Below are 12,146 nucleotides of genomic sequence, written 5' to 3'. Positions count from 1 at the left end.
CTTCCCTGAGCTTTGAGGTGGTGGTCCTGGTGGTATAAAAGTTTCATTTAGGGCTAAGCACTCAACACTCACTAATTTTCAGCACCTTGACCATTTGAGACTCTGTTTTAACTGCTGCTTACTGTAGAGAGAAGCTTCTTTGGCCAAGGTTGAGTGCAACACTAATTGATGAGTATAAACACAGATGTTTAGGAAGCAGTTTGATAGCCTGTCCACTTAGAAAGCCCACTGTAGTAAGTTCCTCTGTAGTGCCTATGACCTCGTATGACCTATGACCTCTATGACCAATGCTTGGCCGCCCATCCCCAAACGTGAGTTCTGGAGATCTGAATTAAGATTCTTAAAAGCACTTTACTGAGTGAGCTATCTCCCTAGCTCCCTCATTAAAAAATTATGAGCAAATTTCATATTACTTTTAACTGAAAATTACTTTTAATTTAAAAAAAAGTAGTTTTTAGTAAGTGTAAGGTAAGGAAATCTGGGCAGTAGAACAAATGTTCAAGTGTGGAAATAAGTATCTTTGTTCATTGCCTTCTGAGCTGGTTCCCTTTCCCAGCTTGTGAGAGTTATGTGAAATCTTATTCCTCTGACTTTTGGGTTCTATATCTTAATCCTTTTTAGAACATGACATTCCTGCTGGGTTTATTTTGGAGATAGTTTGTGTATTACTATTTTGCTTGGTTTTAAGTTTTAGGACTAAGATAAAAATGGACCATAAATATCTGTCCATTATACCTTAGTAAACTTTTATAGAGGATATTACATATTATATTAGTCCAAATATATCAGAGAAATTAAAATCGAACAAGAGCAGTTCAAAGAAGTGTATTAGTTTCATATTATATAAAAAAACATCTCAAACTTAGCAGCATTAACTGACTGACACGTGTAGACATCTCAACAGGTAAAAGGCACTTGCTGTTCAGAGCAGGTGATGACCTATATATATAATCCACAAGGTAGAATGAGAAAACTGTCTCCTACAGGTTGTCCTCTGACCTCTACATGTGCATCATGATAGGTGGTGCACATACACACAGGCTTCTGGTCTCTGTCTCTGTTTCTATGTCTCTTTGTCTGTCTCTTTCTCTTACTTACACATATAGATAAATGGAATAATTAAAAAAAAACCCAATAAACAGCATAATTATGGCTTCATGTTTTCTGTGAGCCAGATGTTTGAGCCTGGTTTAACTGAGTCTTCTATTCATGATCTTTTGACAAAGTTACATCAAGCACTAGCCATGAGAAATTCTGGGGTTTGATTGGCATAGAGTGCAGATTTTCTTTGGGAGAGGGGGCTGTTTGGCACCTGTATAGCTGAATGTTTTACTGGCTGTTGACTGCTGGCAACATGCTTTGGACTGAGTACATGATTGAGGATATAACAAGAAAGTCTCTGTTTGAAATTATACTGAGAGTCTTCACAAGGAATTGACTTGCTCATTATTTTGGTCTCATATGTCTTATATTTTTTGGTTGTGTGCTTAGCATTTAAAAATTGAGACATTTCTCCATCCTGGTCTATACTTCTTATTCTAGAATCGTACAAAGTAACATCCTGTTGCTTTAACAACCCAGTGTGTAATGAACTTTTTGTTGTTGCATGATATTACTTTTAGCTGCTAAAGACTGGCTTTCAACATATTGGTTACTCCAGTATAGCAATTAATTTCATTAAGTCTGTAGGAGATTTTAGTAGCCCTCAGATGCTAGTCAAATAGAGTTGTTACATAATATAACCACAAAAGTGACACACATCACTTATTAGTTATTAAGTGATATCTTATAATCATTGGCATATTGCATTGAAGAGAATAAAATTATGAGCCCTATTCACTCAGAATGTAAGGAACTTATATAAGTTTAAAGGCAGGATCATTGGGTTGTCACCTTTGGGCACTTTTGGCCATAGACAAGATATAAATAAACATCTAGTGATTAAAATGGTGTATTCCATTGCTTATGAATTGTTTCCATGTTAGGACCAAGCTGTACAGTATACTTTCTGTTTTGGCTGGACGTCACACAAGCTAATGAGAAGGTCTCCCGGCACTGAACTTACCCTTTTACAAGATGTGCACCGTGGAAGTCAGTTCCACCTTCTCCCCAGATTGTATTCATTAACATTTTCATGAAACTATTGATTATATTGTATTTGCTTTTGCTAAATGTAGCAAGCAGTATATAAATATCTCATTTCTAGTTTAAATAGAGGTTTCATATAAAGTATAATTTTGGAAGAAGATAGTTTTCTATTTTTATTTTTTCTTAACAGTTTTATATTTTTGATTTTATAATAACATTAGTTTTTATTTCTTTAGAATTGTTTGTGAAGTCAGTGAGTTTTCTTCCCTGGAATATTTCCATTTATTTGATTTTCACATATTTAATGTTGTATCTAAATTAAAAAATTAACTAGGCTCTTGGTTAGTTGCACGTCTGACTTGTGTTTATATGGAGAGAAGAACCTCATATTTGTTGGCAATGTTCTCTTACCACAGAAATGATTGTTTTATACTGGTGTTTCTTAGGTATAAACCTGTTACTGTGTTCCTATTTTTCTTTTAAGAAAGTGATTGCATATTTTGTATTAATAACCAGCCTGCTCATTAATTTTCTTGTGGCTTAGCCTACTCATTAATTTTCCTATGGCCGTTGCCTATAGACTTTGCCTAATATACTTGACACTATTTGTGGAATGGGCAAGAAAATCAATAACTAAGACTTTAAGACATATCTAGTTATTTGTCTAGAGTTTGTTAAATCATTATATATTGCTACTATGCCTTTGAAATAAGCTTAATTTTTGCCACAGTATACTAGCAAACTATACTGTAATTAATATTACTTACGTTAACAAATAAGCTATATTCATTTTCAATTTAGTGTTGTTTTTCTGAATATTTCTTTTTTAAGATAGTTGAATGTCTCAGAAAGTTACACTTGAAGGAGAATATTAGTATTTCATAGGGTTTTTTTGTGAAATAATAAATGTGTATTGATTTATAAGTACAAATATAGTAATCAGCACAGTGATATTTTGCTAGTTTTAGATATTACCCTGTTTATGCTCTTCAAAATTTATTGGCTGAATGCATTGTAGCATATTTCAAAAAATAAAATGGCAATATCGGATATTGTAACAGAAAGTAATCATAAAATATAACCATTTATTATTTATAAACAGGCTTTATAAGTAATTAATAAAATGCATGATACATGTTTTTATAAACAACCAACCACCAAAACTCTGCATTCTTGTGATATTTAATACATTTAAGATTGTATATTTCTCATCATTTAAGAAAAATGAAGCAAGTCAAGTTGAATTTTATTTTCTCATTAGTTATATTTAAATTTTAGCAAATTATATCCTTTTAACATTCCAGTGCACATACTGATTGGCTAAATTTCACTTGTGTTATACAATAAGATTATATTATTGTATGTTTATATAATCTCAAGGGTTACTTTCTACTCATCCATATGTAATATTAAAATTAAATTATTCTTAAAAGTATATGTGTGTGTTTTCCTGTATTCTTTAGTCCTGTTTCCCTTATTTTGTTGCTGTAATCAAATTATTCGAGCTATAGAAACGGGGTAAGAAGGAGTTTATTTAGTTTATTTTCTGGTTCATAGTCTATCATTGAGAGATGTCAGGGTAGGAATCATGGAGGAATGAGAAGCTTTCTGGATCACATTCTCTGGCTAGCTCATAGACTCAGGTTTAGCTAGCTTTCTTGCACAACCTGGGACCATCTCTCCAGGGATGGCATTGTTCACAGTGGGCATTTATATCAGCTAGTTCAGATGACTCTACTCAATCAAGTTGACCATTAATGCTGTCTAGAAGTCTCTGTCTCTGTCTCTCTCTTTGTACATGTACATGCATGTGTGTGCACATTCTGTATGAACATACGTACATATACTGCATATGTGCATGTGCACATCCAGTGTATGTTGAAGCATCTTGCCGGCCCTCCACTGTATTTTTGAGACAGGATTTCTGAGTGAACCTTGAGTTTCATCATTTTCTGATAGACTGGCTGGCTAAGAAGCCCACAGGCATGCATGCACCCCCAGGCCTCTAAGTTTTCATTTGTCTGGCTACTCAGATAGGCTAGACAAAGAATACGAAATGGTGGCTGTTTATTTATATCATAAGTGAAATACAGGCTTATCTGCTTTTTTTCTAATTACTTTTTGGAAATGGGTACTAGAGATTGAACCCAAGGCTTTATACACTCTAAGCAATCACTGCCACAGATAAGACTACATCTCTAGTCCTCTTATTTGGTTAAAACTTTAATAACTGTATGTTTTATATGTATAGTATGTAAATACATATGCATATATTTGTGAGTGGATGTATGTGTAAAAGTTAGAGGACAACCTTAAGTGTTGTCATGTTCTATCTTGTTTGAAGCAGGATTTCTAGTTCCATGTACTTTAACCTAGCCAGCTTACTAGCTTCTAGATATTCTCCTGTCTTCTGTAGGTGCAGTGTAGTTGCCCATTACTGCGTTAGAATTTTAGATGGGGTCTGTGGGTCTGAAATAGGCTCCTCATACTTCATGGCAGTGTTTTATCAACTAAGGTACCTCCCTAGCTCCTTTGTCTGATTTTTAATTTTACTTTTGATGGAAAGTCTATCTGCAGTTTAATCTATGGGGTAGGTACATCTTTTTTTGTGTGTGTGTGAATATATTAGTATAAATTTTTGGTGAGTGTATCAGTATAAACACGTCAGTTTTTCATTTTATAATTAATGAGATTTGTGAATTGTTGAACTTTGTTTATGTCCCAAATCAGTTGTTGCTATTATATATCCTTGAAGCTTCATAAATCTCAAGATATAGAGAATTCATTCTAATCTCTAGCAGTTTAGGACATATCACCACATTGTCATACCATGATCTGTATCTTTTTAATGCATTGAAAATTACCATAGAGCAGTGAACATAATAATAATACAATGTGTTTTTGATAAGTAGTAATTTAATATCAAATTTTCTAATTTCAATTAAATTCCTTGTTATTAGGGTATGAAAAGCTCTCAAAATTTGAAATGACTCTTAAAACACAGGGTTAAAAGAAGAATAATCTCTTGGAATATGCTAATTTAATGATCATAGAAGGAAAAATATAACAGTGAATTTGTTATAGAAATGAATGTAACCAACCAATGCTTGCTTAATGTACGCAGCTTCCCTCATTTACTTTTAATATCAGTCTTATGAATTATAAATCATAAGGGACAAACAGGTGAATAATACCATATTTCAGAGCATAAGTAAAGGTCCTTCACCCTTCCTGTACTGAGCAGGAGAACAGGAAACAGGACAGACTAGTTGATATTAGAGTTATCCTAGCGTGGGTAAGAAAACTTTTTTTTAAAAACTCCTTTCTTAAACCTTTTTCTTTTTCATAAAATAAACCTTATTATACTGTGATTGGTAATTTTCATTATTTATTTATTTGCTAAAATTGAAAATATAAGGGAAGGTGTGACAAAACAATTAAAAATACACCATGATTCTATCATATACCTGAGCTACAGTTATCTTTTGATTAGTACTTATGGACTTTTTCTGTATATATTCAAACATTCCTACATTCCTTCCCAATGCATTTAAATTACAGACTGCATATGATATTGTCATAGTAATTTTTGCTTTGTCATATTTTTGCTTTATCATACTAACTTTCTGAAAATTTAAATAAGATTAGGAAAAACTTCCATGCTAATAAATAGAACTCTTTAATGGCATAATTTAATACCCAATTATATTGTTATATCAGTAGAAATATGTTTTACTAAGACAAGTTTTATTATAATGCCTTTGAAATCCTCTTTTCTTTCCCTTTTATCCCCCCCAAGATAAATGCAATGATTTCATGAGATTTTAAGTTGGTGATTTTATACAACCTAGAATTGGAAAAATTAAAATGTAGCTCTTGATACAGCTGAGCCCCAGTACCAACATGAGACTCAGTTCTGAGTCTTTCACTATGGTAGGAGACAAGGAAGAAAACTTTCCAAAGAGTTAACTGTACTTAGAGGTTTTAGTCCCTAACCTCAGGTTTTTGAGGGAGAGAGAGAGAGAGTGTGTGTGTGTGTGTGTGTGTGTGTGTGTGTGCGCGCGCACGCACGTGCGTTCTTGCTATTTTATGTAAACTTATGTCCTAAAGCCAGTAGACACTCCGTTGGTGGTCTGCTGGGACTGTGGTAGTCAGTACCTCAGCAGTAGTTTTTAAGGAGACCATTGGTTTTTTGTTTAGTTTTTATTCCAGTTTTTTGGTTTTGTTCATGCTTTTACTAGTTATTTCTTTTTGCTTGTATTCCTTGAGTCACATCTGTTTTCCATGTGTAATTGATGAAGTATCCCAAGGCTTTACCTTCTGTTTTATTCTCTATTTACATGTACTCTATATCCAAATTCAGGAACTTGTTTAAAAACTGTGCTAATAAATCTAAATATATGTCCTAAACTCTTCTAGCTTCTTAAATTTTGAACTATCCATTTATATCTTGTGTATATTTAACACCATTAATTCCGTAACTGAGAGTAGGAACATAGACATTGTCTTTTAATTGTACTTTCACTAAAAGTCCTTTCATTTTGGAGTGTAATTTACTCTCACTCCAGAACCTATCTAAAACTTACTGTTTTCTTTCTGCCGCAGTTAAAATCCTCTGTCATCTTGCATATAGGGAGCAATAGGATAATTTATAATTAGTTTTTCATGTACCACATTAGCTGTTGAAAAAGCTAGGAGCCAGCAGCTTAAAACAATAAGTGGTATCTTGCTCCAAACTTGTATTTTGTGTCATATTCTGGGTCAAACCTAGCTCTTCAGCATGTATTTTAAGGTCTTCAGTAATCTAGAATCATCTAGAGTGCATGAGGTGGTTTACTAAAAGTTCTGCCTGTAATCATTCCAAAGTTTGTGTCTGTGAAGAAATACTCATTTCTACTTAAGAATTTGAACCTTCAGCTAAACTTCCTCTTTCAAGGTTTTTTAGATTTGAGTCTTAAAATAGCTCAAAATAACAAAGACAATTGCTTATGGACTGACACCCCTCAAAAATAAGGCGTGACACAACTAACTTTTTAAAAGTTAATTTTACATATTTGTTACAGTAATAAAATGGTATAGTAGAAAAGATCTGTTGAATATATAATTTGAGTTTTTTTTTTGAGTTTTTGTTTTAATTTGTATTTTATTCTTCCTCATTTCTAAAGAACTTTGAAATTGCTTTAAATTTTTAACTTTAAAAAATTTCTATTAGAAAATTCCAGGACAGCTGGATGTTTAATCCCAGCTCTTGGGAGGCAGACACAGGAGTTTGAGGCCAGCTTGGTCTACAGGGTGAGTTCCAGGACAGCCAGGGCTACACAGAAAAACCTTGTCTTGTAAAACCAAACCAAACCAGGATAAGTACAATGTAGACAGAACAGAAATGACTGGCAGGATATGTAAAATGCAGGTCACACAGTTTTATGTTTTTTGATCCATATTTAAATATGGATCAGTATTGACTCTTGAAGTTTTGAATGTTAGAATGAAAAGAAAACCTTGTTGGTAAGAGATGCCATAAATTTAGAATTAACAAACCAAATTATGAGTATCATAGTGTAGTTTGAGATATCTCAGTATATTAGTAGAGAGTTAATTTCATTTTAATAGAATTTCTATCAGTTTATCTTGTTTGACTAAACTTGAATATCTTAAAAATTAGTTTCAGATAAGTTTCTCATTAGGAATATTGTTATTTAATATTTTTATTTACTAATGACTCATCCAAATCTGTCAAAGTACTAAATGGCTTAATAATTAAAATGTTTGGAATAAGCTGTCCACAGTAATGATCAGTGGGTTCATTTACCTTCTAGTTTCCACGTTTGGACATAGTACTTTTAGCATTATACCTCAAGTATTACTTATATAATAATAGAGAAGATACTTGGGAGGTGGATAGTAATTTTTGCATTCTATTAGTATCTGCTTATGACATTTTGAGTTTTCCACTATCAGCGTAATTGATTTTCTTGAACATTAGTAGATTGTTTGGGAGTCTCTTGGGTTGGGGTGTATTACATAATATGTATAGGGATGATACAGTGGCTTTACAACATATAACCACAAAAGAAATTTTTTCCACAGAGTTTCTCGTATCCCTTCTTCTCTTGTGATTTTGATTTCCGACTGTCTTCTTTTATCACTGTAACTGTCTCAGTTCTACAGAGCTGTCCTTCCCATTTTTACTTTGTTCTGACGTGTTGTCTCTGGGCTTTTGTTGTGCTAGAAACTAATCAAGTTTCCCATCCCTTACAACTTTTTTTCATGTCTGTCTGTAATTACTATTATCCTTTCTTGAGTGACAGAAGAAAATTAGACTTGTCTTTGTTTTTGGTACTAGTGTACCTCTTTAAAGGGCAGTAATGGATCTTGAAAAATTCATTTTGTTTGGGATTTTAGTCAATATCATTTGCCTGTTTTGTTTGAAATTGGCAAATATGCAACCCCCCACCCCATTTTGCAAAAAGAATAGTTTTCCACTGATGTAATGCTCTCATATATACAAGAAAAATAGAAATATGTCCAGAACAACATGTTTTCTCTTTTGGTGGATTCTCTATTGAATTGGCTCAGATATATATAGAAATCATATGCTTGTCTCTGAGGAAGGTGTTAGTCATCAGTCATTGTGATGTAGACTAAATCTTCCTATAAACATTATTTCTGGAGTTTACTTTGTATCAGTAGAATAGTACACTCAAGAAAGAAACATAAACTTCAAAGTTTGACTACACAACTTTGGTGTGTGATGCACTTTTGTCAGTTGTAGGCTGATTTTAAAAGTTGTGGGAAACAACAGAAACATAATATAGCCAATTTGGGCACAAGTTAGAATTAAGATCAATATTGTCTATAAAGCAAGAATGTATCAGGTTCTTTTTCTCTAAGTTGCTCCAAGCTGCCAGCCTTCTAATATGAAAAAGTTTATTAAAAGTGGCAGGCTTAACAATTGGATTCATAAAACAAAATATCACTAGTTTCATAATTTTATCTAAAAGCAAAGCATTCTGAGATTTTTATCACTTTAGTGCTTTTTTTTTCTTAGGAATATAGTTGGTGAACAGATCCATGCATTTTAACAGAAAGGCAGAATACTAAACAACCTAAAAAACTGTTCTGGAAAAATTCAGGTCCAGCCTGTGGGAACTAGCTGCAAAGTACTTTGAGAAAGAACCAAGTCAGGATTGCATAGAGGACAATCAATTGGGGACTTAGAAATATGACCATCTGTCTGTCTGTCTGTCCGTCCGTCTGTCTGTCTGTCTGTCTGTCTGTCTGTGTACAGTGAATTTTACTGATGGTATTCAAGAATAGGGCTCCCTAGACCCCTCCTGTAATTATGGGGGTCTGGGATGGAAATTGTGAGGGCAATGCTCAGTGTTAGGGGCCGGGTTGGGACAGGGACTCCTCAGCAACCTAGGGCCTCTCTCTTTCCTTGCTGGGGTGGGTGGTCCAAGGTTTCTTACTCCTTGGAGGCCATGTAAGCCATGAGGTCCACCACCTTGTTGCTGTAGCCGTATTCATTGTCATATCAGGAAATGAGCTTTACAAAGTTGTCATTGAGAGCAATGCCAGCCCCAGCATCAAAGGTGGAAGAGTGGGAGTTACTGTTGAAGCCACAGGAGACAGCCTAGTCCTCAGTGTAGCCCAGGATGCCCTTTTTTGGGCCATTGGATGCCTGCTTCACCACCTTTGATGTCATCATACTTGGCAGGTTTCTCCAGGTGGCATGTCAGATCCATAACGGATACATTGTGGGTAGGAACACAGAAGGCCATGCCAGTGAACTTCCTGTTCAGCTCTGGGATGACCTTGCCCACAGCCTTTACAGTACCAGTGGATGCAGGGATGTTGTTCTGGGCAGCCCCATGGCTGTCACGCCACAGCTTTCCAGAAGGGCCATCCACAGTATCCTGAATGGCAGTGATGGCATGGCCTGTGGTTATGAGCCCTTCCATGATGCCAAAGTTGTCATGGATGACCTCGGCCAGGGGGCTAAGCAGTTGGTGGTGCAGGGTGCATTGCTGATAATCTTGAGTGAGTTGCCATATTTCTTTTGGTTCATATTTGGAAGATGGTGATGGGCTTCTCATTGGTGACAAGCTTTCCATTCTTAGCCTTGACCGTGCCATTGAACTTTCCATGGGTGGAGTCATACTGGAACATGTAGACCATGTAGTTGAGGTCAATGAAGGCACCTTTGATGGCAACAATCTCCACTTTGCCAAGTGCAGAGCAGAAGGCAGCCTTGGAAATGAGATGTCCAATATGGCCAAATCTGTTCACACTGACCTTCACTATTGTGTCTACGAGATGAGGCTGGCACTACATGAGAAGATGCACCTGTCTCTGGAACAGGGAGGAGCAGAGAGATAGAAGTGATTCTTGAGTGGTGGCATATGGTGGATATCTATATCTTAGGTCATCTAATGTTCAGGAGAACAGTGACTATTCAGACTGGAACATAGCTTGATTATGTCAAGCTAATACCAGAGATGTGAGGTATTTACTTGGCACTCATTGTACTTGGGTCTATCACATAGTTCTACATACCACTGTTAATGCTTTAACTATTTTAGTATGTTGGTCATGACAGTTAGGCTGGTCATGACTCAAGATGGGTATAGTCAGACTAAATTAGTCCCTGCAACAATTTAAGTGAATTCAAAGAAAATATTCTAGTAATGAGTAATTTTAATTATAGGGCTATGAAAATTTGCTTTCTGTATTTCAGAATGAAAAGGTAAATAGAACCATTTAAGACTATAAGAGGAGGCAGATGTTGTGGCCTCACCTGTGATCCTGGGTGTGTCAGAGCTCCTAGGAGTCAAGCTTCTTCTAGGTGTTGTAGCAGTAGTTGGGGAGCCAGAGCCCTGCATCCAGGTTCAGTGAGAGATCTTGTCTCATAAAAATAAGGTGGACAGTGATAGATGATAATATAAGTCAACCTCTGACTTCCATATGTGGATTTATTGATAAGCTCATCCTAATTATTACATATGTATGTGCATGTGCAGATATACAGATATTCTCCCCAACTCCACGTCTCCTCTCTTTCTGTCCTCCCCCAACAGAGCTATTTTTAAAAATGCCAACAATAGGCTTAATAGGTATTTGTAGCTTTAATGAAGTAATGCATGTCTTAGTGTTTTCCTCTAAGTATTTTTCTTCCTCCTCCTCCTTTTCCTCCTCCTCTTCCTCTTCTTTCTCTTCCTCTTCTTCCTCCTCCTCCTCTTCCTCCTCCTCCTCCTCCTTCTCCTTCTCCTTCTCCTCCTCCTCCTCCTCCTCCTCTTTTCCTTTGTAAAAGGAAGCTATTCATCTTGTATATTTATCAGAGCACTTACTGTGCTTGTGATATAATAGTTAGTGTTCAGTAATTGCTAAATATCATCTGTGAGAACAGGTTCTTAGATGCCCGAGAGACCATCAACCTTGCACTATTGGACTCTGACTATATGCTCTGATAAAACTATAATTTATATTTTAAAGAGTAGTCTTGCCCTTATTATGGTGTTTGTCTTGTCCAAAGATTGGGGCCAACATCTTAGACTGAAAACTTTTTTTAATACTGCAAGCCCAAATATACCTTTTCTCTATATATGTTGATTATCTCACTTGTTTGATAGATCCAGAAAGCTAACTGACACAGATTTCTTGTCTTGTATACTCAAGTGTACATTTTGGAGTGAGTGAGGCTGTTAGAGGCAAGTCAGTAGCTATTCAGGATAATGTAAGCCTCTTCTCAGCCAGTTTGAAACTCTGTTGCTTTTTTCCCAGTAACTTTTTAAAAATATGTTTTGTTTCATAAAGGGAAACTTTTTTTGAGGGGAGCAAACTGGAGCAAGAATTATCCCTTTTAGAAACTAAGAAACTATTCAGTGGAAAAACCACAAATACCTCCAGATTTTTCCTATAAGGTCACTGGATTCATGAGCTAGACCTGTGTCACTGGACTATACTGTTTCTCTTACTGACTTTTAGTGCAGTTGGTTAGTTCTTAGTATTTGGAATATATGCTTTGACATTTTCTTCTGTTCATAGGCACTGGACTCTTG

At 35.4% G+C, this 12,146-nt stretch overlaps 1 protein-coding gene and 1 pseudogene across 1 annotated transcript in view; one reads left to right on the top strand and one right to left on the bottom strand.

Annotated features, from left to right (window-relative positions):
• Window positions 1-12,146, top strand: part of Ddx10 (DEAD-box helicase 10) — a 146,283-nt gene that overhangs the window by 71,848 nt on the left and 62,289 nt on the right. The gene's annotated exons all lie outside the window — the stretch shown is intronic.
• The window catches only part of LOC116072529, a 2,778-nt pseudogene continuing 185 nt past the window's right edge, over window positions 9,554-12,146 (bottom strand).

The sequence above is a fragment of the Mastomys coucha genome, unplaced genomic scaffold, assembly GCF_008632895.1.
Source record: "Mastomys coucha isolate ucsf_1 unplaced genomic scaffold, UCSF_Mcou_1 pScaffold23, whole genome shotgun sequence".
NCBI classification, from domain to species: Eukaryota; Metazoa; Chordata; class Mammalia; order Rodentia; family Muridae; genus Mastomys; species Mastomys coucha.
Note: the sequence above shows the minus strand (reverse complement) of the source record. Positions and strands in the feature narration are given on the sequence as shown.